The following is an 18,142-nucleotide window of genomic DNA, read 5'->3' on the forward strand; positions in this document are numbered from 1 at the left end:
TTCCACACATGTCCCATCAAATCCTGCTGGGACTTCCCTGGTTGCGGACACACGAACCATCAGTCAGCTGGGGTACTGGCGAAATCACCCGATGGGGTCCTGCTTGTCATGAGAAGTGTCTGAAGTCCATACAACCCATCCGACGACCTCCGGTTCCAGAGAACCTGCCGGAACTGCCTTCGGCCTATTGGTCCTTCGCAGACGTTTTTGACAAGAAGGAGTCTGAGGTACTTCCGCCACACCGTCCCTACGATTGTGCCATCGACCTGCTCCCAGGAACAACACCGCCTCGAGGACGGATATATCCGTTGTCTCCAGCCGAAACCAGGGCCATGTCCACCTACATCACAGAAAGCCTGGCAAAGGGATTCATCCGGAGATCCTCCTCTCCTGCGGGAGCAGGCTTCTTCTTCGTTAAGAAGAAAGAGGGTGACCTACGCCCATGCATCGACTACCGGGGTCTGAATCAGATCACCGTCAAAAACAAGTACCCTCTGCCGCTCATCCCCGAATTGTTCGACCGGCTCAGAGGAGCCCGTGTGTTCACCAAGCTGGATCTTCGGGGTGCCTACAACCTAGTTCGTATCCGCTCTGGGGACGAATGGAAGACCGCGTTTAATACTCGCGATGGGCATTATGAATACTGCGTGATGCCCTTCGGCCTGTGTAACGCACCAGCAGTCTTCCAAGAATTGGTGAACGACATATTCCGGGACCTCCTCTACATCTGTGTAGTAGTTTATCTGGATGACATCCTTATCTTCTCTCCGGACCTCCAGACCCACAGAGAGAACGTACAGCTGGTTTTACAAAGACTGAGAGAGAATCGTCTCTACGCCAAATATGAGAAGTGTGTCTTTGAGCAGTCTTCTCTCCCTTTCCTGGGATACATCATCTCGGGCACTGGACTGCAGATGGATCCAAAGAAGGTCTCCTCCATACTCAACTGGCCTCCCCCTTCTGGACTGAAGGCAATCCAACGGTTCCTGGGATTCGCCAACTACTACCGCCAGTTTATCCCTCACTTCTCTGCCCTGACTGCTCCTCTCTCCGCTTTGACCAAAAAGGAGGCTAATCCAAAGGACTGGTCACCTGCGGCCGACGCCGCGTTTTGCTCACTGAAGCGAGCATTTGCCTCCGCTCCTGTACTCCACCGTCCGGAGTTAAACCGCCAGTTCACCTTGGAGGTGGATGCCTCCTCCTCGGGAGCCGGAGCAGTGCTCATGCAGAAGTCCTCCTCCGGCAAGATGGTGACGTGCGGTTTCTTCTCCAAGAGCTTCTCAGCGCCTGAACGTAATTACACCATCGGTGACCGAGAACTATTGGCGGTCAAACTGGCTCTGGAGGAGTGGCGCTACCTCCTGGAAGGAGCAGTGTACCCCGTGATTATCTACACGGACCACAAGAACCTGGAATACCTGCGGTCCGCTCAGCGACTGAACCCACGGCAAGCCAGGTGGTCCCTGTTCTTTGCCAGGTTTGACTTCCAGCTCCATTTCCGACCCGCGGACAAGAACGTACGCGCTGATGCTTTGTCTAGGTCTTTCATGCCCATGGAGCAGGAGGAAGAGACTACCCAACCCATCATCTCTCCTAGCAAGATCATTTCGGTGGCCCCTGTCACCCTGGCCCAGATACCGCCCGGAAAGACCTATGTCTCTGAGACTGACAGGCAAAAAGTGTTACACTGGGGTCATGCCTCAAAAACAGCCGGTCATGCAGGCCAGAAGAGAACATGGGGTGCGATTGTACGCCATTACTGGTGGCCATCCCTTCGCACGGACGTCGCTGCTTTTGTCTCTGCCTGCTCCTCTTGTGCCAGAAACAAGACGCCCAAACACCTGCCCTATGGCCGTCTTCTGCCTCTGCCTATACCCTCAGTTCCGTGGCAACACATAGCGATGGATTTTATTACGGACTTGCCATTATCCTCTGGACACACAGTCATATGGGTCGTGGTGGACCGGTTCTCCAAAATGGCTCACTTCATCCCCATGGCTGGACTGCCCTCTGCTCAGGAACTCGCGGAAGCCTATATCCATCACATCTTCCGCTTGCATGGCTTTCCATCCCACATCGTGTCCGACAGAGGAACTCAGTTCACCTCCCGCTTCTGGAGGGCACTCTGCAAACATCTGGGAGTAACTCTGGACTTTTCTTCCGCATACCATCCTCAGTCTAATGGCCAAGTGGAGAGGGTCAATCAAATCTTGACATCCTTCTTACGTCACTATGTCAACACCCATCACGACGACTGGTCCACGCTTCTGCCTTGGGCTGAATTCTCACATAACCACCACATCAGTGAGTCGTCCTCCAAATCTCCCTTCCATGTCGTTTACGGACTTCAGCCCTCCGTTCCATTGCCTATATCCCCTTCCTCGGATGTCCCTGCGGCTGATACTGTAGCCCGTGACTTCGCTACCATTTGGGACTCTGTCAAGGCGTCCCTTGGACGCGCTTCCCAGCGGATGAAGAAACACGCTGACAAGAGGCGTCTGGACCCTCCGTGTTTCTCTCCTGGTGACCTGGTCTGGCTTGCTTCCCAGTACATCCGATTGAAGATACCTTCCTACAAGCTGGGCCCTCGCTACATCGGGCCGTTTAAGGTCCTCTGCAAGATCAATGAGGTCTCCTACAAGCTACAGCTCCCGGCCACGATGAGGATACCCAAACTCATTCCACGTCTCCCTGCTCAAGCCGGTTGTCCTTGGTCCCTTCTCCGCTGCTGCCAGTCCGGCTCCTCCACCTATTGCCGATGACGACATCTATGCGGTAAGGGATATCGTGGCCATGAAGACTGTTCGAGGCCGACAGTTCTTCCTGGTGGACTGGGAGGGGTATGGTCCTGAGGATAGGTCCTGGGAGCCCAGGGAGAACGTGGGCACTCCTCTGATCCGTGCCTTCATGTCCCGGTTGCGGGGAGGGGGGCGTGGGGGGGGGGGGTACTGTCACGCTCCCCGGGTCCTTGGCTCCCCTCCCCGGGTCCTCCGCTCCGCTCCCCGGGTCCTCAGCCCCGCTCCCCGGCTCACCTGCCACGCTCCCCGGGTCCTTGGCTCCGGTGCCCGTCCTTCCCAGGCCCCCTGGTCTCCGATCGCGGCGCCAGACGGCTTCCCAGGCCCTGGCCGGCTCCCCTGCGTGCTCTTCTCAGCCTCCTTCCCTGGCTTCTGGCACCCGGGCTGCGCGCATGCGCATTAGGGCGCGCGCGCGGTCACTGACCCTTTCTTAAAGGGCCAGCGTCCATTAACAGGAAATGAGGCTAAACAGGTACAGGGTATAAAGGGGTGTATTGTCCAAGAGGGCGGGGCCTGATCTTCGTGTTTTCCAAGCTAGGAGTCAGGTCTCCTTGTGTCGTCTTGCCATACTCACGTATCTCTCTTCTAGAGCTGATCCTGCCTCGCCATCCGGTCCTGCTGAATCCCGAACCCCGCACGCTGTCCGTCTGCCATCTGACAGTCCGTACCATCTCGGATCCCTGCGGTGACCCGTCATCTCGCTCCAAAGGTTCCGGACCCCGCCTGACATCACCTTGGCTTCCGAACCTGAGCTACGTCACCCGGACTACCATCTGTGACTCCGCGGTCCCAGGGACTCCTTCGTTACACTCACTGGCACGGACTGTTCTACTGCCCATAGTGCTTCAGCTACCGGACTCCTTACCACCATCTTAGAGTTCGGCCCAGTGGATCCACCTCCTGGGTCTGCCCGACCGCCTGGCCCTGACACCTGCATTGCACACTCCAACTCATGATAACTAAGCCATTATACTAGCAAACACTCAGTGTACCTAGTGGCATCCTATACGTGGCTATTGGACTTTGCTATAGTCCCACTAGTGCAAAGACATTTGCAGCACCTCTACCTGCATTGCACACTCCAATTCATGATAACTAAGCCATTATACTAGCAAACACTCAGTGTACCTAGTGGCATCCTATACGTGGCTATTGGACTTTGCTATAGTCCCACTAGTGCAAAGACATTTGCAGCACCTCTACCTGCATTGCACACTCCAATTCATGATAACTAAGCCATTATACTAGCAAACAATCAGTGTAACTAGTGGCATCCTATACATGGCTATTGGACTTTGCTATAGTCCCACTAGTGCAAAGACATTTGCAGAGCGCGTCTGCCTGCATTGCACACTCCAACTCATGATAACTAAGCCATTATACTAGCAAACACTCAGTGTACCTAGTGGCATCCTATCTGTGGCTATTGGACTTTGCTATAGTCCCACTAGTGCAAAGACATTTGCAGAGCGCGTCTGCCTGCATTGCACACTCCAACTCATAACTAAGCCATTATACTAGCAAACACTCAGTGTACCTAGTGGCATCCTATCTGTGGCTATTGGACTTTGCTATAGTCCCACTAGTGCAAAGACATTTGCAGAGCGCGTCTGCCTGCATTGCACACTCCAACTCATAACTAAGCCATTATACTAGCAAACACTCAGTGTACCTAGTGGCATCCTATACGTGGCTATTGGACTTTGCTATAGTCCCACTAGTGCAAAGACATTTGCAGAGCGCATCTGCCTGCATTGCACACTCCAACTCATTATAACTAAGCCATTATACTAGCAAACACTCAGTGTACCTAGTGGCATCCTATCTGTGGCTATTGCACTTTGCTATAGTCCCACTAGTGCAAAGACATTTGCAGAGCGCGTCTGCCTGCATTGCACACTCCAACTCATGATAACTAAGCCATTATACTAGCAAACACTCAGTGTACCTAGTGGCATCCTATCTGTGGCTATTGGACTTTGCTATAGTCCCACTAGTGCAAAGACATTTGCAGAGCGCGTCTGCCTGCATTGCACACTCCAACTCATAACTAAGCCATTATACTAGCAAACACTCAGTGTACCTAGTGGCATCCTATACGTGGCTATTGGACTTTGCTATAGTCCCACTAGTGCAAAGACATTTGCAGAGCGCGTCTGCCTGCATTGCACACTCCAACTCATAACTAAGCCATTATACTAGCAAACACTCAGTGTACCTAGTGGCATCCTATCTGTGGCTATTGGACTTTGCTATAGTCCCACTAGTGCAAAGACATTTGCAGAGCGCGTCTGCCTGCATTGCACACTCCAACTCATTATAACTAAGCCATTATACTAGCAAACACTCAGTGTACCTAGTGGCATCCTATCTGTGGCTATTGGACTTTGCTATAGTCCCACTAGTGCAAAGACATTTGCAGAGCGCGTCTGCCTGCATTGCACACTCCAACTCATAACTAAGCCATTATACTAGCAAACACTCAGTGTACCTGGTGGCATCCTATACGTGGCTATTGGACATTGCTATAGTCCCACTAGTGCAAAGACATTTGCAGAGCGCATCTGCCTGCATTGCACACTCCAACTCATTATAACTAAGCCATTATACTAGCAAACACTCAGTGTACCTAGTGGCATCCTATCTGTGGCTATTGGACTTTGCTATAGTCCCACTAGTGCAAAGACATTTGCAGAGCGCGTCTGCCTGCATTGCACACTCCAACTCATGATAACTAAGCCATTATACTAGCAAACACTCAGTGTACCTAGTGGCATCCTATCTGTGGCTATTGGACTTTGCTATAGTCCCACTAGTGCAAAGACATTTGCAGAGCGCGTCTGCCTGCATTGCACACTCCAACTCATGATAACTAAGCCATTATACTAGCAAACACTCAGTGTACCTAGTGGCATCCTATACGTGGCTATTGGACTTTGCTATAGTCCCACTAGTGCAAAGACATTTGCAGAGCGCGTCTGCCTGCATTGCACACTCCAACTCATTATAACTAAGCCATTATACTAGCAAACAGTCAGTGTACCTAGTGGCATCCTATCTGTGGCTATTGGACTTTGCTATAGTCCCACTAGTGCAAAGACATTTGCAGAGCGCGTCTGCCTGCATTGCACACTCCAACTCATAACTTAGCCATTATACTAGCAAACACTCAGTGTACCTAGTGGCATCCTATACGTGGCTATTGGACTTTGCTATAGTCCCACTAGTGCAAAGACATTTGCAGAGCGCATCTGCCTGCATTGCACACTCCAACTCATTATAACTAAGCCATTATACTAGCAATTTTTGCTGCCAGTTTAAGGGCCGTAGTTGCATTGTCAGGGATATTTATTCTTTATTATTCTGCTGTTAATAAAGCTAGACCACCACTGCAATCTACACCACCTCTCAATTTTTACTACCACATTTTCAGTCCACAATCTTGTCGCAATCAACATGAGTGGCAAAATGACAGATGCTGGTGGAAAGGGGAAGAGGCGTGGTGGAAAAGGCAAAAAAGGTTTTGTCCGTGGGGAAGGTGGCAAAGCTCCATTATCATCTGCTGAAGATAGACCATCTACCAGCAAAAGTAAGATGTCTACTACTTACCGTGGACAATCCGATGTGCTCCCTTTTTTACGGACACGAACAACAGGAACAAAGGTAGATGATGGGCAAAAAAGGAAAATGCTTGAATGGATCTCAAGTGGTCCAACAAGTGCCCTCTCAGCCACTTCAAGTACCGCATCCAAAAAACACCAGTCCTCTGAGTTGTCATCCCAATCAAACTTGCTTTCTCCCAGCTCTGAAGTCTCTATCAGCCCTGCACAGTATGGTGGAACTGAGATGGCTGAGTCTGCAGAGCTGTTCAGTCACACTATAGCCTGGGAATCAGAGGTCTGCTCCCAAGCTACAGTGAGTACAGAACAGGAAATGGTCTGCAGTGATGCCCAGAACCTTTGTGACTCTGATTCAGGCCGTGAGGACCAAGTTTCTGAGCATAATGATGACCCTTTGTCACAAACTGTAACACCTGTGGTTATAGACAATGAGGAACATACTGATGAAGATGAGACGCAGATACCCGATTGGGATGATAACTTAAATATTCGGTCAGGGCAAGAAGAGGCTCGGTCTGAGGGGGAGGGGAGTGCAAACACAACAATTGATGATGAAGTTCTAGATCCCACCTACTGTCAACCCACAGTCAGACACTCGAGGAGGTCAACAGAGGCGGTGGAGGAGGATGCAACCGACGACGAAGTTACCTTGCGCCTTCCTGGACAGAGTCGGAGCACTGGTAGCACGTCTACAACTGCATCCTCAGCCACCACTCTGCCTATGAGCATTATTCGGGGTGGATCAACAGGTCGCATGGCCTCTAAGCCTTGCCTAGCCTGGTCCTTTTTTGACATAGAAAAAGATCGCCCAAATTATGTGATCTGTAAACTTTGTCATGATTCTCTTAGTAGAGGTCAAAACCTCAGCAGTTTGACAACTTCTTCCATGAATCGTCACATGAATAAATATCATAGGTCCCGGTGGGAAGCTCACCGTGCTGCAATGCGGCCTAGCGGAGCGAACCATCCACCGCCTGCCCCTTCCAGTGCATCCGCGCGCTCTTCATCTTCTAGGACTGTGGGGACAGCTGTCACACCTGTTTTTCCACGCACAACTTCCACCACTGTAACCGCAACAGGCAGTTTGCTTGGTAGGTCGTCAGTTGGTTTGGAAGGGGAAACAAGTGAGTGTGTACAGCTCTCTCAGACATCGATAGCACCAACGTTGGATGAAGGCAACATCATGTCTCCGCCTGCACTTTCCTCACAAACCTGCATTTTTCCAGGGACACCCTACTCAACACCGTCTACACACAGCAGCCAGATCTCTGTCCCTCAGATGTGGTCAAATAAGAGGCCACTTCCTGCGACCCATGACAAAGCTAAGAGGTTGACTCTATCCCTCTGTAAGCTGTTGGCTACCGAAATGCGGCCTTTCCGCCTAATGGACACACAGGATTTTAGAGACCTTATGTCTGTCGCTGTGCCCCAGTACCAGATGCCTAGTCGCCACTACTTCTCTAAGAAAGGTGTGCCCGCGCTACACCAGCATGTCGCACACAACATCACCGCTTCCTTGAGAAACTCTGTGTGTGAACGGGTGCATTTCACCACCGATACTTGGACCAGTAAGCATGGACAGGACGTTACATGTCGCTGACTGGGCACTGGGTAACTATGGTGATAGATGGTGAAGGGTCTGCTGCACAAGTCTTGCCGTCCCCACGACTTGTGTGTCAATCCTCTGTCTGTCCAAGTTCCGCCACTGCTTCTGCATCCTCCACCTCATCTGGGTCCTCCACCTCCGCCCCAAGCCTGCCTGGTCAGGCCACCAGCGTTCTCACTGCGCAGAAGGAATCACGCACCCCTCATTACTATGCTGGCAGCAGAGCGCAACGGCATCAGGCGGTCTTTAGCTTGACATGTCTTGGGAATGAGGAGTTGTGGTCAGCTCTGCGGTCCGAGTTTAATAAATGGTTGTCTCCACTCAACCTGCAGCCTGGTAAGGCCGTGTGCGACAATGCTGCAAACCTGGGTGCGGCCCTTCGCCTGGGCAAGGTGACACACGTACCTTGTATGGCTCACGTGTTGAACCTTGTCGTCCAGCAATTTTTAACACACTATCCCGGCCTAGATGGCCTTCTGAACAGGGCACGAAAACTGTCTGCTCACTTCCGCCGTTCAAGCGCCGCAGCAGAGCGACTTGCATCGCTCCAGAAGTCTTTCGGCCTGCCGGTTCATCGCCTGAAATGCGATGTGGCGACACGCTGGAATTCAACTCTCCACATGTTACAGCGACTGTGGCAGCACCGGCGAGCCCTGGTGCAATACGTCATGACGTATAGCCTGGGCCAACGAGATGCAGAGGTGGGGCAGATCACCCTGATGGAGTGGTCTCAGATCAAGGACCTATGCACCCTTCTGCACAGTTTCGACATGGCAACGAATATGTTTAGCTCTGACAATGCCATTATCAGCATGACGATTCCAGTCATTTACATGCTGGAGCACACGCTAAACACTATTCGGAGTCAGGGGGTGGGACAACATGAAGGGGAGGAACTACAGGAGGATTCATATGCGCAAGGGACAACAACATCACCAAGGTCCAGACGTTCATCATCACCAACGCAGCAGGCATGGGACCATGGGGGACAGGGATCGACAAGGGCGCATAGTAGCAGGCGAAATGTTGAGCAAGGTGCAGGAGAACATGAAGAAATGGAGGACGAACTGTCCATGGACATGGAAGACTCAGCGGATGAGGGAGACCTTGGTCAAATTTCAGTTGAAAGAGGTTGGGGGGAGATGTCAGAGGAAGAAAGAATGGGTAGCACCTCTATGCCACAAACACAGCGTGGACTTGGTCCGCATGGCTGCGCAAGACACATGAGTGCCTTTTTGTTGCACTACCTCCAACATGACAGTCGTATTGTCAAAATTAGAAGTGATGATGACTACTGGATTGCCACACTATTAGATCCCCGGTACAAGTCCAAATTTTGTGACATAATTCCAGCCATAGAAAGGGACGCACGTATGCAGGAGTATCAGGAGAAGCTGTTTCTTGATCTTAGCTCGGCTTTTCCACCAAACAACCGTGCAGGTGCAGGGAGGGAATCTCCCAGTTGTAACTTGACAAACATGGGACGGTCTCGTCATCTTCAACAGTCTACCCGTACCAGTAGGACCGTATCTGGTGCTGGTAACAGCAATTTTATGGAATCTTTTCATAATTTTTTTAGACCCTCCTTTGCAAGGCCACCAGAGACAACAAGTCTGACACATAGTCAACGGCTGGAGAGGATGATACAGGAGTATCTCCAAATGAACATCGATGCCATGACTGTGCAACTGGAGCCTTGCTCCTTTTGGGCTTCAAACCTAGAAAAATGGCCAGAGCTCTCCAGTTACGCCTTGGAGATTTTGTCGTGTCCAGCTGCCAGCGTTGTCTCTGAACGTGTCTTCAGTGCTGCTGGGTGTGTGCTGACAGATAAGCGCACGCGTCTGTCCAGTGACAATGTGGACAGACTGACGTTCATCAAAATGAACAAGTCATGGATCCAGAAGGAATTTACAACCCCTGTGTCATCCTGGGGAGAGTAAATGCTTGTGGATTTGGAATGTGCTTGATGCAAATCTAGCTGTGAAGTGTACAACTAGGGCACAAGTGCTGCCACTGAATGGGTGGGTGTGTGTGGGGCACAATTTTTGGAAAAAAAGGGAGACTCCGCTTGGAGTAACCCTTGCTTACATTGTTTTTAAAAGAAGCCAAGATGAACAAGTCATGGTTCAGCAAAGACTTTATCTACCTACCCCGGTGTCACGCTGGGGACGGTTAATTATGGCGTATTTTTGAATGTGCTTGATGCAAATCAAAACAACCTGTTTGCAACTGGGGCAAAACTGCTGCCACTGAAGGGGTGGGTGTGTGTGGGGCCCAATTTTTGGAAAAAAGGGAGACTCCGCTTGGAGTAACCCTTGCTTGCTGTGTTTTTTAAAAGGAGCCAAGATGAACAGAGCTGGGATCAGGAAAGACTTTGCTACCTACCCTGGTGTCATCCTGGGGACGGTTAATTATGGCGTATTTTTGAATGTGCTTGATGCAAACCTAGCTGTGAATTGTACAACTGGGGCACAACTGCTGCCACTGAAGGGGTGGGTGTGTGTGGGGCCCAATTTTTGGAAAAAAGGGAGACTCCGCTTGGAGTAACCCTTGCTTGCTGTGTTTTTAAAAGAAGCCAAGATGAACAGAGCTGGGATCAGGAAAGACTTTGTTACCTACCCCGGTGTCATCCTGGGGACGGATAAGAATGGCGTATTTTTGAATGTGCTTGATGCAAATGTAGCTGTGAAGTGTACAACTGGGGCACAACTGCTGCCACTGAAGGGGTGGGTGTGTGTGGGGCCCAATTTTTGGAAAAAAGGGAGACTCCGCTTGGAGTAACCCTTGCTTACATTGTTTTTAAAAGAAGCCAAGATGAACAAGTCATGGGTCAGCAAAGACTTTATCTACCTACCCCGGTGTCACGCTGGGGACGGTTAATTATGGCGTATTTTTGAATGTGCTTGATGCAAATCAAAACATCCTGTTTGCAACTAGGGCCCAAGTGCTGCCACTGATGGGGTGGGTGTCTGTGTGGCCCAATTTTTGGAAAAAAGGGAGACTCCGCTTGGAGTAACCCTTGCTTGCTGTGTTTTTAAAAGAAGCCAAGATGAACAGAGCTGGGATCAGGAAAGACTTTGCTACCTACCCCGGTGTCATCCTGGGGACAAATAAGAATGGCGTATTTTTGAATGTGCTTGATGCAAATGTAGTTGTGAAGTGTACAACTGGGGCACAACTGCTGCCACTGAAGGGGTGGGTGTCTGTGTGGCCCAATTTTTGGAAAAAAGGGAGACTCCGCTTGGAGTCACCTTGCGGTGTTTTACATGACTTTAGAAGGGCGTGCCATGCCTATATCTGTGTGTCCTCCTCTTTTTCCTTGTCCAGCTGTTTTGTTTTCGCATGAGTATATGTCCTTGTCACTTTCCCATGTGTTTGAGTTGTTTGTCACCTTTTGGACACCTTTGAGGGTGTTTTCTAGGTGTTTTTCTGTGTTTGTGATTGCCTGCCATTGTTTCCTATGCAGTTCGAGTTCGGTTCGTCTAACGTTCGACGAGCCGAACTCGAACGGGACCTCCGTTCGGCGAACCGGCCTCGAGCCGAACCGGGACCGGTTCGCTCATCTCTAGTCACCAGAGTGCACTGTTCCTGGGACCGCAGCCTGGATAGAACAGGAAACGGAGCAACTCTGCAGGAGGATGCGGACGCAGTTCCTCTATATCCTGGACCTTAGGAGGGAAGAGAGGAGGAGTCTGGCAGTGGCGGTGCGAGCCTGTGAGATAGAAGTCCCACGCGAGGAGCGGGTAAGCAGTTACCCAGTCCCGGTTGACCCAGCCAACGTGGCCATGGGATCCGGTCTGCCCCCGCTTGTTGCAAGAATCCAGCCACCGTCACCCTCGCCCTCGGCGGACGCTGAGCTGCTACCCCCAACACCGGCAGCGGAACCTCCAGTCCCTGTTTTTGAAACGCAGGCTGCAAAACCCCTTACCTTGCCACCTGACCAGGTCACAACAGCGCTTGTCCCAGCACCGACCCGACCAAACCCGGCCACATCACCGAGCCCGTACCATGATACGGAGCACCCGGACACTGCAACCCTGGCTGCAGAACAGTTGGTTTCTCTACCCACCACAGCGGAGGTGAAGCCTGTTAAGATGCCGGTTCCACCGCCGCGCGGTCGCCCGGTAGCTGCCGGGGCCTTCTCTACCCGTAGAGGATAACGGCATCTGGCTGCCCCATTCCATTACCCCGGGTACTCCCAACGGCAGCAGCGGTACTCCCCGTTACTGCACACCACGGGTGGCGTCACGAACTATATCTCCCCTGTAAATAGCCCCTTTTTCATTTGAGTGTGGCCCCTAGGCCTCGGGTCCGGAGACCCTCGAGCCACGAGTAATCACCCCCCCAGATCCGAGCAGTTCGACCGCTGCAGGGGCGGCACATAGGAAGTTAGGAAGGATTCTTTCAGGAACAATATTAGGGGTTTCAATTTATTAAGGCGGTCATAATTGGGGTCAGTTCTTGGGGGGACTTGGGAATTATCACTAAAATAGAGGAATCTCAATACGGTCTCGTATCGGGTTTGGGACATTATGGCTGCAAATACAGGGGTGGTGTGGACAGATTTAGTTGCCCAGTAGGAGCGGATACTGGGTTCTATGACTATTCCCATGTGGAGGGTAATGCCTAAATTTTTTTTTATTTCCGGGACACTCGTGGGGATTCAGGACCGATGTCATCTTTTGGGCAATATATTGACGGGCGTATAAGTTGGTGTGGTGGGTGATCAGCTCAAGCACATGTTGGGTAACAAAAATTTGGAAAAAATCCAGTGGGGCAAAATTGGTGACATTTATTTTGATAACAGGGTCTCCTATGAAAGGGGAAATTTGTGGGGTAAAGGACGGGTCGGGGTACCAGGGAGGAGGATGGGGGACTGCAGAACTAGGTCCTGTCCCTGATTCTTCAGCAGTGGCGACTGGCGGGGTGTGGGACCCCGTGAAAAAAGCCGAATCGTCACCGTTATCTGAAAACTCCTCTCTTTCTGAGGCCGATTCGGTCTCTGACCTAGAACTGCCAGAGGCAATCAGTGAGTACGCTTGCTCTGCAGTAAACATTCTGCTGGCCATGTTTTGGTTTTTGTTTTGTTTTTTATCCCTGCCTAACAAAAATAAACCTAAACCTAATCCAACACTAGTATTTTTTTTATAACCCTAACCCTAAAAAAGATTTATAAAGAGTATAAAAAAAAAATATTTTGAAGGAATGACGCAGCGAAGGATGATGGAATGACGGAGGGGGGGGTGATCACGGGGGGTGATCAGAAAATTGGGAATTGATTATCAGGAATTTAGTAGATTTATAACTTTTTCTCTCTAATATGGCAGCACATAGTCTCTCTCTTTCCTCTCCCAGATCAACTACAAGGGAGAGAGGAGAAAGGCAGACTTAAGTGCTGCCATATTTATCAAATATTGGCAATTTGGCTACTGTGATAGGATCTATCACAATATTCAAATCCAGGGTCGGACTGGGGTGTGAGGGGCCTACCAGGATAATTGCCTCTAGGGGCCCGCACTATAGCTACCATAAACATTTTTATTACTTGTACATTTTCGGCTTCTCTCAGTATAACGTGCGCCTTTTAGCAAACTCCACAGTGCGCAGAAGAGCCCTGTCCTGTGCCTGCAGATAGCGCAGAAGAGCCCTGTCCTGGGCCTGCAGATAGCGCATAGAGCCCTGTCCTGTGCCTGCAGATAGCGCAGAAGAGCCCTGTCCTGGGCCTGCAGATAGCGTAGAAGAGCCCTGTCCTGGGCCTGCAGATAGCGTAGAAGAGCCCTGTCCTGGGCCTGCAGATAGCGCAGAAGAGCCCTGTCCTGGGCCTGCAGATAGCGCAGAAGAGCCCTGTCCTGGGCCTGCAGATAGCGCAGAAGAGCCCTGTCCTGGGCCTGCAGATAGCGCAGAAGAGCCCTGTCCTGGGCCTGCAGATAGCGCAGAAGAGCCCTGTCCTGGGCCTGCAGATAGCGCAGAAGAGCCCTGTCCTGGGCCTGCAGATAGCGCAGAAGAGCCCTGTCCTGGGCCTGCAGATAGCGCAGAAGAGCCCTGTCCTGGGCCTGCAGATAGCACATAGAGCCCTGTCCTGTGCCTGCAGATAGCGCAGGATTTCTTGTAGCCTCTTATTTATTGTAAATAATAATGGAATCTGTTATTTACAGTCAGTCGCAGTTTTTTTTTTTTTGGAAAACCACCGAGTCCTTCAGCCAAACAATAATCAAAGAGAAGCAGAACGTTATCCAGCGTCTTCACATGGAAACGTTTACTAAAATTAATCCCCCTCTGCCGCCATCTATCTGGGAAATCCCCTGTAAGGGTGCGTGCCCAGCCGTCCACGATCAGTGTTTGCAGCATGTTGGCTGTAGCATGGTTCAGCTGCATCCAAAACGCTGCGTTGTAAGTACAAGCACAGTGGAGGGATTTCTAGAAATCCTGTGCCCAATGTGATTCTTGTTTCCGCAGCAAACACTGACCTGCGGATCTTCTTTCTAGACCGCAGCATGTCAATTGTTTGCTGCGTAATCGCATGCGTCCTCAGTAGGGAGAACACAAACGAGAAACCGCAGCGCACTGAACCCTGATCGTGGGTACAAGCAGCTGCGGTCTCCTGCAGAGAAGACGCGCGGGCCCACATGTCAGGACCCGCTCCATGCAGAATATAGTGAGTCCTGATTGAGGGCACATACCCTAAAGGCTGCTTTACACCAGACAATCTATCGTGCGATAGATCGTCGGGGTCACGTTTTTTGTGACGCACATCCGGCATCGCTGGCGATGCCGGCCTGTGTGACACCTCCTAGCGACGCAGTATCGCTCACAAATCGTGAGTCGTGTACTGCTCGTTAGGTTCCATAATATCGTTTAATTTAGTAGTTCTAGTGTTACATGTTGGATAAACCCTTCACTAGTCCTGTGTACTCTGACAATACTGCTCTTTAGACAGATCAGGCTTTTTTTTTTACATATACAGTATTTATACTGAAGCTCCTCCTGTACTATCATCACATATAGAGGCCCCCTGAAGAGTAATTACATATAGCCTAAGATAATGGCACTGACACTGGGGGTACAGGATAATGACACTGACACTGGGGTTACAGGATAATGACACTGACACTGGGGTTACAGGATAATGACACTGACACTGGGGTTACAGGATAATTGACTCGCCCACCCCAGGGCTATGGGACACCCGGTGCCGGGCCGGACTAGTCCGATGGTAGTCAGTGGTGGCTGGGCCCAGCTCCGTGGCCCTGGTGGGTGTCAGTTGACTATGTGGCTTAAGTTAAAGTTTGTGTTCGTGACGCCACCTGTGGTATGCGGCTAATAAGCCGCCGCTGCTGTGTGAGGCCTCCGGGATGATGTTATGGCAGCAATGGTGGTACTGCTCCCCACAGGTGGAGCAATCCCCGGGGCACAGTTGGTGCTTGTAAATGTCTATGCAGATGAAATAACTGAGGCAACTTCAGAAGTGCAGTTCAAGTTCTTTACTCACAGTTCTTGTCAGGGCAGGCAGGACCCTTGGACTGCTGGGACCGCTGTCAGGGACCTCCGTCTTCTGGGTGATTCAGAGTGTGAAATCCGGTACCCTCTCTTAGTGTCTCTTTCTTCTGCTGTCTTCACTAGCCTTGCCCGAGTTTGGATGGCCCTGGCTTGGCCTCCACTACAGCCTCCAGGCTGGGGGGTCACCTGTCGGCTGATTACCCCTTTTCTGAAGGTCTGCTATGGGTTCTGGCCCTGGGAGCTTACAACGTCCCTGGGCCTCGGTTTTTACTGTTTGGAGATTGTCTTTGCACTCCTCCAGTCTCTAGGGACCGTCCCCTGTCGCAGCTAATCACTCCACCGATGTCACTGTGGACCAGGCCACCGCAGCCTGCAGCTACTCGTAGCGCCTCTGGGCCCTCGGCTTCGGTACCCAACAAGGACAGCTCGTGGTACCTACAGGACTACCCGCGGCCCTGCGACCCTTTCTTGCCTTCTCTTCTTTCTCCTCCTTGCCTGCTTCCAGCAGGCCTCCTCCTCCCTCCTTTCTCTCGTTCTTCTCCTCCAACTACATGCTGCTTCTCTCACTCCCTGAGGTAAACTGAAAACTAACTTGACCTTCCTTTCTCTATCTGCTCTCTGGTGGCTCCTCCCACCTCCCCAGTTGCTAAGCTACCACCCTATGGGAGCAGGGATGGGTCTTACAGCCCCTCTCAGCATGCAGCATGGGAGGGTTGCCTGCCACTTTCCCTGGTCCTGTGTGTCCCTAGCAATGGGTGTAGTGTGGATTTACCAGGGGACCGGAGTTCACTCTCTTCCTCTCCCAGAATGGGGCATCACACCGCTGGTGGGGTGCAATGACCTGTGGCGACGGAAGCCTCAGGGGCGCCACACTCCCCCACAGCAAATCCCAGCACGTCCTCGGGCTGAAAAACAACAAAAACATGTGGAAGAACTGCAAAACATTTTTGGTATGCAAAACATAAAACAATAAAACATTTCTTCCCTTTATGGGAGGCACATATCAGTGAACGTTGCGAACTTCTTATAAAGAAACTATGTGTGCACTTTCAGTTCATTGCACAGTTTGGGCACTTCCCCCATAATTCTGGTAGGGGGCACAACGGGTGCAACTATCTACATTTTCGGCTACAACAAGTCCAGTAGCCCGACAGTTCGTTTCTTTCAATCAAACAATAATGGGACAAATCAACCAGCCATTAAGTCCAATGGCCTGGTTACATAGGACACATAAACAACATACCAGCCACTAAGTCCAGTGGCCTGGTAGGACATGACACATACACTTCCACCGGGGCCCACATTCCAGTTCAGTGGCCCGGTAGCACATAACAAGGGGGGGGTGACGTCTTCAAAAAGCATTAGGGGCAGTACAGCAGGAAAGGGTGTCATCTTCGAAAAGAATAAGGGGCAGACAGGGGCTATGTACAGTTCAGCATCTCTTCATCTTTACTCACGAGGGTGGATGCTGGGGTCCCACTCCGGCATTGCTCCTGGCAGCAGGTATGCCGACGAGATCATCGTCTGGATTCCCTGGGCGCTGGTCCCTGACCTTCGGCGCTGCTCTGCAGCCTGGATTGGAGTGGGACTGCTTGCAGGTGCTATTCGGCGTTGCTGCAGAGGGCTGTTACTGTGATCTTTGGTGTCCTGCTTTGGCCGTGCACCTTGCACCACACAAGCCATGGAGATCCGGGTCTGTGTCTCCTGCGTGGCTGTTGCAGGCCCGCTGCTCACTTGGGCCTGCATTGAGGTAGTGCTGCGGCTGCTGCTGACAGGGGAGACGCTACACGGTGGCATAGTGCGGCGCCACTCCGGTTCTTCTGAGGCCGTCTCCTCCTGCTGGTACTCCTGCACCAATCTCCGGCAGGTCAGTTCGTTTGCCAATGCGGTTTCCTTGGGGCGCAGGGGCTTTTGCAATCCCCCACTCTCTATGGGCGCTGCGTCCCAGTGCACTCCCGGAGATGTCGTTCCCAGGAGACTCACAGGGGGACTCGGTAGGGGGCCCACTAGCTGGTCGGGGTCCACCCCTCCCCAGGCTCCGTCTGCGGGGGTTTCGGGCAGGCCTCCGGTGCCCCACCGGGCATCAGCGGGGCTGGCGGGGAGGGCCTGCGGGACAGTGGAGGGACAGGGCGGTGGCGCTTGGTGGGTCAGTGGGTCCGGACAGGTCGGGGCTTCACATTGCTCACCCGGTCGCTGCTCCGCGGCCTCCATCCTGTGGCCCACACTCTCCGGCACCATCGGTGTTTCATTCCGCCGGTCCACCTCTGCTTGCAGGTTACGCAGTCTCCGAGCCAGGATTCGCATTTCCTCCCGGAGCAGGTCCAGCTCGGGATCCATCTTCCCGGTCCCTGGGGTACACTCCTGCAGCCTCTCTGCCATGCTGCCGACCTGGGGAACGCTTGCTGGATCACTGCTCGGGTGCTCGACCACGCCACTCGACTGCTCCCTTTCCCTTCTCGGAGGCTGGGCCGGAGGCTGCACTAGTATCTGGCGCCAGACTGGCGCCCAGCCCATCACGGCCGGCACCGCTCCACTTAGTATCAGGTACATTTTCTTTTTCTTTATCTGTTGGTCGGGCGTTTAAGCTTTTTCTGCCAGCCGGCCAGCTTATTTGGTCGCCGCTT

Source organism: Anomaloglossus baeobatrachus, chromosome 1 (assembly GCF_048569485.1).
Source record: "Anomaloglossus baeobatrachus isolate aAnoBae1 chromosome 1, aAnoBae1.hap1, whole genome shotgun sequence".
Lineage (NCBI taxonomy): Eukaryota > Metazoa > Chordata > Amphibia > Anura > Aromobatidae > Anomaloglossus > Anomaloglossus baeobatrachus.